Below are 11,887 nucleotides of genomic sequence, written 5' to 3'. Positions count from 1 at the left end.
GCTTAGTCATGGCAAGTCTATATTAATTTAATGTTAACCAATCATTTTTAGCCAAAAGGGTGAACTAACAATCAATTAAGCACTAGCAGAATTTTTGGACAGCAATACAGCAGTCACTTGTTTTGATCATAACTTTTCAAATATTAATCCAAAAATAGCAAACTAGAACTTTCTGGAAAGCTTAAAAAGTGCTCTACAACTTTGGTATTTTCACCTAAACAATATTCAACACTTAGCAAGGTTAAAAGTGCTAACACAACAGATCTGTCCAGATTTGGACAGATTCAGACTTGTGAATTTAAAAATTCATAACTAAAAATTCAGACATCCAAACAAAGTGATTTTAGACTTTCTGGAAAGATAATTAAATGTTCTACAAATTATTTATAAACATCGCTGGCTGGTTTAACATGTATCAAGGGTGAAATATACTATGAAGGCTGTGCTGTCCAGAACTGGACAGATTCAGTCTTCAGACTTTAAACATCCATAACTTAATCTTCAGACCACCTAAAATAGTGATCCAAGACTTTTTGGAAAGCTTGGCAATTGCACTACATAACTTTTATAATCACCAAGAAGTGATTCTGTGCTTAACTGAATCAAACAACACCGTTTTCAAAATCTGTTCTGACGGTGGACAGAACACAGCAACCAAGTTGTAAAATTCATAACTCTTAAACCGTCAGGTCTTTAGTTATGAAATTTTAACACAAGCAAGATAAGAAAAGCACCTACAACTTTCTTATAATGACCATGAACAGATTGTAACATTAAATTGAACAAACAATACAGTTTCTGAAATCTGTACAGAATTTGGACAGATTCAGTTACTGAATTTGTGAACAGCATAACTCCTAAACTGTCAGACCTATGACTGTCAAATTTTAACACCAGCAAGATAATAAGGTTAGCTACCACTTTTCTATAGCACATATCTACAGAAAACACAATTTAGTTCATCAAACATACAGCACACAGAAAACAGTACGTGCAGTCCAAAACAGCAATTACTAAATTTCAGCTCCTATACAATTCAAAAATTGCCTTGCTCTAGAGACTTGAATTATTCTAACACTTTACCATTTGTTAGAGTTAAAATAATCAAATGAGGACTAACAAGTAGACTCACTAATTTTCATCCAAGTTATTTCGCGCGCTAGAACTAACATACACATTTAATCAACGTATTCACCACAATCATCAATTTCGGCATATATGTATATCAACGCGCTTTTCACCCACTAGTTCGTATTTTAATTTAGACACCACATGAGCACTATAGATTTTTACCCGCGATCATAACCATACACATTTAGACTACAACAAGCAAATCATCGTGACTACAAGCTTAACTAAAGTCATCTAAGAGTCGGCTAGCTAGAACAACGACATCGCCCGCTAGACAGCATACACGTCGGCTTGCCTATTATTATCACAATTCGAGACACCACATATATAACAAACACTTAACGAAATCGACTCCTGTTTAACATGAGTTGGCTAATCACAGTAGAAGACCTAGCGAACCATTTTAGACATCGTAACTCAAGAACATGGGTTGGAGCCGATTGATCAGTGTTTCTCAGCCATTGCTCAACTTGAATTAGTTAACACACAAGTCACCTAAATAGCACATTTTTGGGGTCTATCGTGGAGGCATTTACACATGGCGTAAAACTCCATAAGACTACATTTGTTACTGACACCAACAATTTCCTACCGACCTATTATTCACCATACAAACGCAGTTACACGCCGCCTACTAGTTTCTAACATAATCCTCATATAGCTCGTAATTCAAACTACTCACTAACAATAAATCACACACGACAACTACCACATCGACCGGTTAATTTATTTGGATCCCACCCGTCTAGCGTACCACTAGTATCCCGCATTTTGACTCGACTTATAATTATAGAGGAAGCAACGGCTACCTTGGCATGCCATCACCCCTCTACTTAAGCCAAAACAATTTCTACCTATTCTAACCGAACTTGCGTGGCGAGCACATCTTATATTGCCCTGTCTCGCATACAACCATGTGGGGGCGTGCACTCGAGACACATCGATCAATGTGGCGCGACTACTAATATATGAACTCCGATATTCATGTTTTAATAATTCATCCTCTACGCAACTAGCATTTTCTAACTACTCGTCACAACAATAAATATGCTCCCTATATAATCATGAATCCCATCACATTGCATAAAACAATCACACTTTACGCATAACCACATATCAATGCATTCCCCACAACAAAATCCGCATTTTGTAACTTAGTTTTCGCATTAAACAACGCATATCATATTTTCCTATCAAAATATAAAAACAGCCGAGTTCCTTTCTTCTTCGTTTTCTTTACGCAAAATTCAATCCATACCAACACAATTTTTAAACATGCACCACATCGACCAAAACATAATTAGACAACTACAAATCGCACGCATCGAACCTCTTGTTCTCCAATCGTAAACGCGATCCTACCAATGCGCACAATCGAAACATTTTATACACATCCATTCAAAATAATTAATCGAGTCGATCGAGAGCGATATGCATCGGCTCACCATAAACAAACCCAATCGGTGTTTGTAAGGACGATGGCGATTCCGATTTGCACATAACTTCGAACGTCGACGAGCGTCGAACGACTTGCCTTCTCCCCGCAAAACACGGGGTTCGTCTCCTCCACAAAACAAAACAAGCAACACATACACAATTAATCACCGGAGAATAATGTCGATGTGAAATTAAACAAGAATTGTCGTGGTCTCACCGGGGTGAACGACGACGATATTGGGGCTGCGCAAAACAACGAACACACTGCGGGCGTCGACGGCTGTTCGCTGCGTAGCACAAAGCAGCGAGCCGCGCGGAGACGTCGGAGCTGCTGCGCAAAACATCGAACATGTAGCGCACGACTTCTTGTTGCAGACCATGGCCACGGGGAGGCTGCTACGCGCTGTCCTTGGGAGGCAGTCGCAGCAAGGGAAAGCTCGCGGCCATGGAGAAATGGAGCTGCGCATTTTGTCGAGCACCTACAGCGCGTCGATTTGGTGGGGCTGCGGGGAAAAGGAGATAGGGGCGCTGCTTCTTGCTGCTCAAGGTACAAGGGGCGAGCAGAGCTGCTGGCCACCTGTGCGTCAGCCATGGAGAGGCTTCTTGTAGCCATGGAGCAGAAGGGGGCGCTGGGAGGGAATGAGCTGCTGTTGGAATTCCTGGGCGCCGTGGACAGGGAGCTGGGCGACCATGGAAGTCGAAAAGGTAGCTGCACGGCTGGGAAAACAGGGGCGCCAGGGGGATCTCGCGCAGCGTCCATTGCCGAGGGTGGAGCTCGCGCCCATGGGAGGGAAGATGGCAGGGAGGGCGCTGGAGAACAGGGAAGGGTGCCATGGCTGTTGGCGGCGCCTGCTCCATGGAAGTGGAGGTCGGCCATGGCTGCTGGCGGCCGAGCGAGCAGAGCGAGAGGAAAAAAAGAGCAGCGGCGTCCATGCTTGCTGCCGTGAAGCAGGGAGGAAGAAGACCTGCTCACCGGCCTAGGGGAGAAGGGCATCGCCGAGCAGGACCAGGGGGACGACGACCGGATGTGGAGAAGAAGGACCTTGCTGCTGCGCCATGGAGCAAGGAGGAGAGAGTTGTGCGTGTGGGAGAGGAGGAAGAAGAGAGTGGCGGCTGGAAAAAGTGGAGGGGTGGGAATGCAAAATGACCAAGGGCAAGGGAGAGGGATCCGTATTTATAGAGAAACCCTAGGGTTAGGGTTTCAAATGGGCCCAATTGGGCTGGGTTGGGCTGGCCCAAACACGCAAACGGGCTGCGCTAAATTATTTTTCGGAATAAAAATGCTCGTGCGGAATTCGTCTGTACGCGGAACAGAGTGAAACAGAGTTCGGACGAACGGACGACTACGCGATTAACTCGGTCGAGAGTTTGGTTTGACTTTGCTCGAAAATAATTCCCTACGCATGATTCGAAAATAATTTGTCTCGGAATACGACTGGCTTTCGAATTTGTAGTCGGAGAAGGCGAAGTGTGATAATTTAAAATCGCTGTCGATACGGGGTTTTGAATTCGGTTCGGACATGAGATATTTGGCCGAGTCGAGTAAGAAATAATTAGAGGACGACGTACTGAGTATTCCGTGTGAGAGTACGGAGTCGGATTAATTTTTGGACATAGATCGAAGGTTGAGGATTTAGACTCGGGCACAGCTCCACTAACAATAGTCGAGTGTTTTGATTAAATGATCTTTAGACAAGATTTTATAAATCGAGAATGATTAACAAGTTGGCATTCGAGCCGAGAAATAAAAAGTTTTAATAGGCTCCAAAACTGGTTGTTTCTCATGATCAATTAACTCCGAATTCGGTGAACTTCCATGAGAAAGCCTGATAGACAGAGATAGACACGATCGAGAAATAGAAATTTTCACTGAGCATTCACGTTAGAGACAAATCTCCCGACATAACACGAAACTGACACCTGGGGTGTCACAACTACTCGATCTCGTGTTGCTCATTTTTGTGAACATTACTCTTTTGTTTCCTCTATTGAGCCACACAGGGTAGAGGAAGCACTACAAGATTCGGATTGGGTGGTGGCGATGCAAGAGGAGCTCAACAACTTCACTAGGAATGAGGTATGGCATTTGGTTCCACGTCCTAATCAAAATGTTGTAGGAACCAAATGGGTCTTCCGCAACAAGCAAGACGACATGGTGTGGTGACAAGGAACAAAGCCCGACTTGTGGCCAAGGGGTATTCACAAGTCGAAGGTTTGGATTTTGGTGAAACCTATGCACCCGTAGCTAGGCTGGAATCAATTCGCATTTTACTTGCCTATGCTACTTACCATGGCTTTAAGCTTTACCAAATGGACGTGAAAAGTGCCTTCCTCAATGGACCAATCAAGGAAGAGGTCTATGTTGAGCAACCTCCCGGCTTTGAAGATAGTGAGTACCCTAACTATGTATATAAACTCTCTAAGGCACTTTATGGGCTCAAGCAAGCCCCAAGAGCATGATATGAATGCCTAAGAGATTTTCTTATCACTAATGGCTTCAAAGTCGGAAAGGCCGATCCTACTTTATTTACTAAAACTCTTGACAATGATTTGTTTGTATGCCAAATGTATGTTGATGATATTATATTTGGATCTACTAACGAATCTACATGTGAGGAATTTAGTAGGATCATGACACAAAAATTCGAGATGTCGATGATGGGGGAGTTGAAGTACTTCTTGGGATTTCAAGTGAAGCAACTCCAAGAGGGCACCTTCATTAGCCAAACAAAGTATATTCAAGACATTCTAAACAAGTTTGGAATGAAGGATGCCAAGCCCATCAAGACACCCATGGGAACCAATGGGCATCTCGACCTCAACACGGGAGGTAAATCCGTCGATCAAAAGGTATACCGGTCGATGATAGGCTCTTTACTCTACTTATGTGCATCTCGACCGGACATAATGCTTTCCGTATGCATGTGTGCAAGATTCCAAGCCGACCCTAAGGAAGCTCACCTTACGGCCGTAAAACGAATCTTGAGATATTTAGTTCATACTCCTAAGTTTGGGCTTTGGTGTCTTAGGGGATCCACATTTGATTTGATTGGTTATTCGGATGCCGATTGGGCGGGGTGTAAAATTAATAGAAAGAGCACATCGGGGACTTGCCAGTTCTTGGGAAGATCCTTGGTGTCTTGGGCTTCAAAGAAGCAAAATTTTGTCGCTCTTTCTACCGCCGAAGCCGAGTATATTGATGCAGGCCATTGTTGCGCGCAATTGCTTTGGATGAGGCAAACCCTTAGGGCCTATGGTTTCAAATTAACCAAAGTTCCTCTTCTATGTGATAATGAGAGTGCAATCCGCATGGCGGATAATCCCGTTGAACATAGCCACACTAAACACATAGCCATTCGGTATCATTTCTTAAGGGATCACCAACAAAAGGGAGATATCGAGATTGCATATATTAACACCAAGGAACAATTAGCCGATATCTTTACCAAGCCATTAGATGAACAAACTTTTAACAAACTTAGGCATGAGCTAAATATTTTTGATTCTCGGAATTTCTTTTGATGTTTTGCACACATAGCTCATTATTATACCTTTGATCATATCTCTTTCATGTGCTATGACTAATGTGTTTTCAAGTATATTTCAAACCAAGTCATAAGTGTATTGAAAGGTGTGGCGGAACTGCCCGAATTATTCCAACTTAAGTGCCCAAGTCCCGCCTTAGAGGCCAGACTACACTTAAATGGGAATAACCCGTCAATCCCTCGGATCTAGTCCGACACGGCCACTGACAGGATCAAGTACCACAATCTCACTCGAAGGTGAGTCACAGAGCAAATGCAATAAAGCATAAAACCATACATGCCACAATGTTAAATTATTACATCACCATTATCATCATCGGAGTTTTTGCAAAAGTATCCATCATTGTTCGAAGTGCAGCGGAATAAAACTAACGATAATTAAACAGAGAGATGGGGAAGCCTGTCCCATCACTCCTCACGCTCCTCCTCAGCCGAGGCAGGGTCCCACTCAACAGTCCAACCCGGTGGCAAGGTGGACGACCAAGTTATCCCAACAACCATCTCCTCCAGAGAACCTGTAAAATTATGCCACAAGCAAGGCTGAGTATACTAATACTCAGCTAGACTTACCCGGTGTGAGGAGTCTATTCCTCTACCTCTAGACATGCAGCTGTTTGGCTGTGGGGTTTGGTTGCCAAAAGAACTAGCTGAGTTTCTAAATCAAGATTTTAACTTAGTCAAAGTTAAGTGTGACTCTCTTAAGGCTAAAAGTGAACTATCTACTCATACATGGTAGCAAGCATTATTAACAATCAACATCTTATCTCAACTCATCATACTTCCACTTATTTCTCAATGTAGCAGCATGGATCAAGCAGTCTCATTAACTGCGAGAAGCAGACGATTCGAATCGAGTTTTTATCCTTGCAAGGTAAACCTAAACACACGACATGTAGGGGCACTCCGTCCCCACACATATCAACCGTCCCCATCGATTCCCTGGCAACAGATCAGGGCTCACCGCCTTGGCGTACAATGCCCCACTGACCCCGATTGGCCGTCGTGCAGTGACCGCACTTGTACCCACCATAACCGGAATGGGAGACCTCGTCTCAGGTCGCGTGAGGGGATATGTCTGCGGGCAGGTTCACTCAGGTACTAGGCTTACCGATTTACCATATTTCTCGATATGTGTTTAGTACGTTCAAACGCTTGACTCACGGTACCACACCTTAATCCTTATTCCAATTTTTATCCCGTGAACAACCAATCCCCATGGATTGTTGTTCACCAACCAATCTCTTTATGATAAGAAAGTGGATACAACCAATTTCCTGACCTCGCGCGAGTGCTAGAAAAATCACTCGACTTCTACCGAGATCCCTAATTAGCAAAGCAGCTACTCGACCTAGCATACTAGTATCCATCACAAAAAGGAATCCTGAGTTCATGCAGCTAGGGTTTCATTCAACTCCTACACTTAAGTGCAAGTACAAGCCTACAAACATTGAGTGCAGTAAAATAGCATATATAACGGTTATGCATAAAACCGGGGCTTGCCTTCCAAAGCAGTGGCAGGCAGGTCCTCTGGTGCAGGCTCGGGTGCTGGATCTGGGGCTACCTCCTGAGCAGCTCCTTGCTCCGGCACGAGGATGTACTCTCCGTCAGCAAGATTACAGTCTATCGAAATGCAATGAACATGTATGTCATGATTATGCAGGATTTAAGAACAATAAGCTAAAGAAACTACGTTAAGAAGTAACTTAGGGTTTTCTTAGTCACGCTGGGCTGCTAGTGGTATATAGATATAGATACATAGACTTATGACCTTTTAAGTTTAGGTTTCCTTTTAGGATAACATAGTGGGTTGGTATTGTCTTTATAGATTTCAGTGGACAAATTAACAAAGGTCTTAGGATGACATTAATTTCCATTATTCATTTTCCTTTCCTTAATTTCCATTTAGGGTTTCTAGGGTAGGTTTGAACTACAACAGGGTTTTAATAATTTCCAAAAATTCTGCAAAAATTCCAGTGGGTCATCACTGGCTATTCTAGCTTGTTTTAAGAATTTGAGGCTTAAAGTATAAAAGTTAGGCTTTAAACAAAATAACAAAAAGGTAGGCAAAATGGGTCACTTTACACTACACCTCTTAGTTAGGGGTAGGTTCTGCCCTAAAGGTTATTTTTGTTGGCATCCTATGGTAATAATAGGTTTCTGTGCTAAAAATCATAGAAAACTAAGGGGTGGTTATTTTGTTATGCTTTTCTTAAGTTTAATGCCAAAAAGGCACTTTCTACTACATTATTATTTGAAAAATGTCAAACAGTAGATTTCATATTTTTCCTAAGTTCTCTCTAATAAAACAATAGTCATCCCAAGGGTGGGGGTGTTTTTACCTTGGGGTCATTTTTGTAGGGTTTTTCTAAGTTATCCTTGTTTTAATAAAATAAAAGATATCCTACTTAATTTGTACTAAACCAAGGTATGATATATTTTTCCAGTGAACTATATTGAATAAGTAACCTAACAAAAATATAAGTACTCTCTGGTTCATTAATTAAGTTGCATTTTCTATTTTCCTTATCCTTAAGCATATTATAGAATAAAGGGTAAAACTAACTTAAATGGAGTGGGCAGAGGGGTTTAATATTTTTACTTGGTCTAGTAGGTAGATATAAGCTTCTCAAAATTTTTCTAACCCTGGTCAAACAGTATTCCTATTTTTCCTCCTAATATTGGGTTTTGAGTGGTTTTCTTATTTAATTCTAAACTTCAGAAAGAAATACAGAAGCTATGGGTTCTATTATTTTTCTCTGATAGCTCATAAATTTCTAAATCTAGCAAAATTGGTTTGAACATTTTTGGATGATTATTCTGCAAGTTATGCATTTACTTAGCTATCTGTTATAACAAAGGAAAAGAAATTCGAAAATAGAAAAAGAAAACGTGTTTACGCCGAGGCCCCTGGGGTTTTTCCTTTTCTTTTCTCACAGAACAGCCCTTGGTCCACTATTGGCTTGAGTCACTGACATTGCGCAAAGCCCCTTGGACTTAACTAAAATCTAACCCGCGCTCCCTGACCGGCTTAAACAGTGCCCGCGGTACATTTTACGGCGGTGGGGCTTACCGGCGGCAGTAGAGCTCCGGCGGGGTGGTCAGTGACGTCCGAGAGGTCGCAACGGTCACGCCGATGTGCGGGTTGGTGTCGGAGGTGGTCGGAGCTACCCTGGCCACGAGCACAGGCGGCGGGGGTCGTCGGCGGCTCCTGCTCCGGCCAAACCACGGCGGCATAGATCAATTAGGGTGCACGAGGAGCTTCACGGGGTGACACAGAGGCCATACGCGCAAGGAATTGGAAAACGGTGCAGGGGCCTACCCGGTCCACGTGCGCCGGCGGGTTCTTGAACTCCGGTGAGCACGATTGGGCTATTCCGGTGACGCGGGTCCCTGGGTCAAGCTTGAGCAAGGCTCATGGCTTCACCAGGAAGCTCTCCGAGGGCTTGGATCGAACGGAGGAGGACGGGAGAGGGGCTGGCCACGGTGGTTGCTCTCGAGCGGCACTGGCGGGTCGCAGGGAGGTCGCCGAAGTTAATGGCTGGCTCGGGCGAGTCCGGCGAGGTACGGAGGAGGTAACAGGGAAGGCAGCCAAGCACTGGGGCAGGCTTTATAGCCGTGGCGCGGGCGTGGTCACGGGCGGCCGCGGGTGCGCGGGGGTTCGTGCACGGGCGTGCTCTGAGCGCGCCCCCAGATGCCAGCTCGCGTCGAACACGTGGAAGCTTGCTTCTCCCATGGTTCAACGGCCGATTAGAGCGCCATAGCGTGCGTATCTTGGCAAAGTCACTGTGTACGGTCGCTTCTCTGCTCCAAATCCTATCTTTTCGCTGTGAGTTCCAAGTCGAGATATGGTCGGGGTAGGGAGATAGAGAGGGGAGAAGTTTGCTGTGTCAGCCAAGCCCGAACCGAGACAAAAGGGGTGTCAAGTCGTGTCTAGCGCCCTAGGGTAGGTGTCATCTCTTTCCAGGGTGTTCTAGGGTTAATTTGGCGCCATTTTGTCAATTGGGTCGAAGGGTTTTGAAAAGGGGATTAAGGTGAACATGTGGAGTCTTTGTGCAAGGGTTAGTTTTTGTACTTAGGCAAAAACTGAATTTTCCCTTGTGCTTAATCTTAGGTGAACTGTTTAGGGCTTTTCTGAAAACTTTTTGGGGGTACTTCCTTACTATTAATTGTAGGTTATTAAGTGTACTACAACTTTTATATTTGGCCCAAACCATGATCATAAGGTTTACATGATCTTTTGATCATGGCTTCAATTAGGGTTCCCATTGCCTTTGGGGGTTTTGCTTTAGGGTTTTGGGAGATCCCCACTTAGATGTGCATGATAAGCTAGGGCATGACATCCAAGGTGGATTACACTTGCTTAGGACCTAGAATTCCAAGTTTGGTATACTTTGCCCAAATCAGTCTTCATGTGATAATGGGTAAAAGGGGTAACCCTGGGATGGACACCCTGAGTAACACCTGGGGTGTTACAGCCCTCCCCCCTTAAAGGAATCTCGTCCCGAGATTTAGGTAGAGTCCCTTGGAGGGTGCTTGAAGGTGTGCTGGTGTTGTTTTTCCTTCACACTTAAGTTTCTCTTATTAACTGCTCTTCGAATGTCATCCTCTTTGCAACTTTAGAAGGAAGACCTTCTTAAATTAAATCCACAACTTAGACTATCCTTGTCATCTAAGTTTTTCTTATAATTGGATTCAAAGGGCAGGTGGGAGTGGGGTTTTGGGGTTACATACTGACTCCTTTGGGCAGAAAGTCGGGGAAGCGAGAGCGTAGAAAATCCTCAGTCTCCCATGTAGCTTCTTCTGCTGAATGGTGACTCCATTGAACCTTATACATTCTGACCGACCTTGCCCAAGTTGATCTTTCCTTTTGATCTAGCACCTTGACGGGGTACTCTTGGTAGGATAAATCTGGTTCTATCTCAATGTCTGGTTCCGGGAGTACTTCAGTGGGTAGACGAACGCATTTCCGCAGCTGAGATACATGGAACACATTATGAACTGCTGACATGTGAGGTGGCAATTCCACTTGATAGGCTACGGGTCCACAAGCCTCCTTGATCTCGTAGGGTCCAATGTAGCGAGGAGCTAACTTGCCCTTGATCCCGAATCTCTGAACACCCTTGGTGGGTGATACCTTAAGATAGACATGATCTCCCACCTCGAACTGTAGAGGCTTCCGCCTCTTATCATGATAGCTCCTTTGCCTGGCCTGAGCAGCTTCTAAGTTCTTGGTAATGACCCTGACCTTTGCCTCTGCCTCAAGTACCAAATCTGGCCCAAAAATTTCCCTTTCTCCTGCTTGAGACCAATTCAGTGGGGTCCTACACCTTCTCCCATACAATGCCTCAAAAGGTGCCATCTTCAAACTGGACTGATAGCTGTTATTGTAAGAAAACTCCGCCAAAGACAGACACTTGTCCCAATCCTTTCCATAATGTAGTGCACATGCTCGCAACATGTCTTCCAAAATTTGATTCACCCTTTCTGTCTGGCCATCTGTTTGGGGGTGATATGCTGAGCTTCGGATGACATGGGTCCCAAGTGACTCTTGCAATTGTTCCCAAAATCGTGCCACAAATGGTGCTCCTCTGTCAGATATAATGGTCTTGGGAATACCATGCAACCTTACTATCTGATCAACATAAATTTCAGCGTACTTCTCTGCCCTGTGGGTGGTATGCACTGGCAAGAAATGAGCAGTCTTGGTCAACCTGTCCACGATAACCCAAATTGAATCATGGTGCCTGGAGGTATTGGGTAATCCCACTATGAAG

General features: G+C 44.1%; 1 pseudogene; it reads right to left on the bottom strand.

Moving 5' to 3' along the window:
* Window positions 1-2,507: 2,507 nt before the first annotated feature.
* LOC103639718 (uncharacterized) lies at window positions 2,508-3,695 on the bottom strand (annotated as a pseudogene).
* Window positions 3,696-11,887: the final 8,192 nt, after the last annotated feature.

The sequence above is a fragment of the Zea mays genome, chromosome 1 (genome assembly GCF_902167145.1).
Source record: "Zea mays cultivar B73 chromosome 1, Zm-B73-REFERENCE-NAM-5.0, whole genome shotgun sequence".
Taxonomy (NCBI): Eukaryota; Viridiplantae; Streptophyta; class Magnoliopsida; order Poales; family Poaceae; genus Zea; species Zea mays.
The sequence above is the reverse complement of the archived record's forward strand: the minus strand, read 5'-3'. Positions and strand labels throughout refer to the sequence as shown.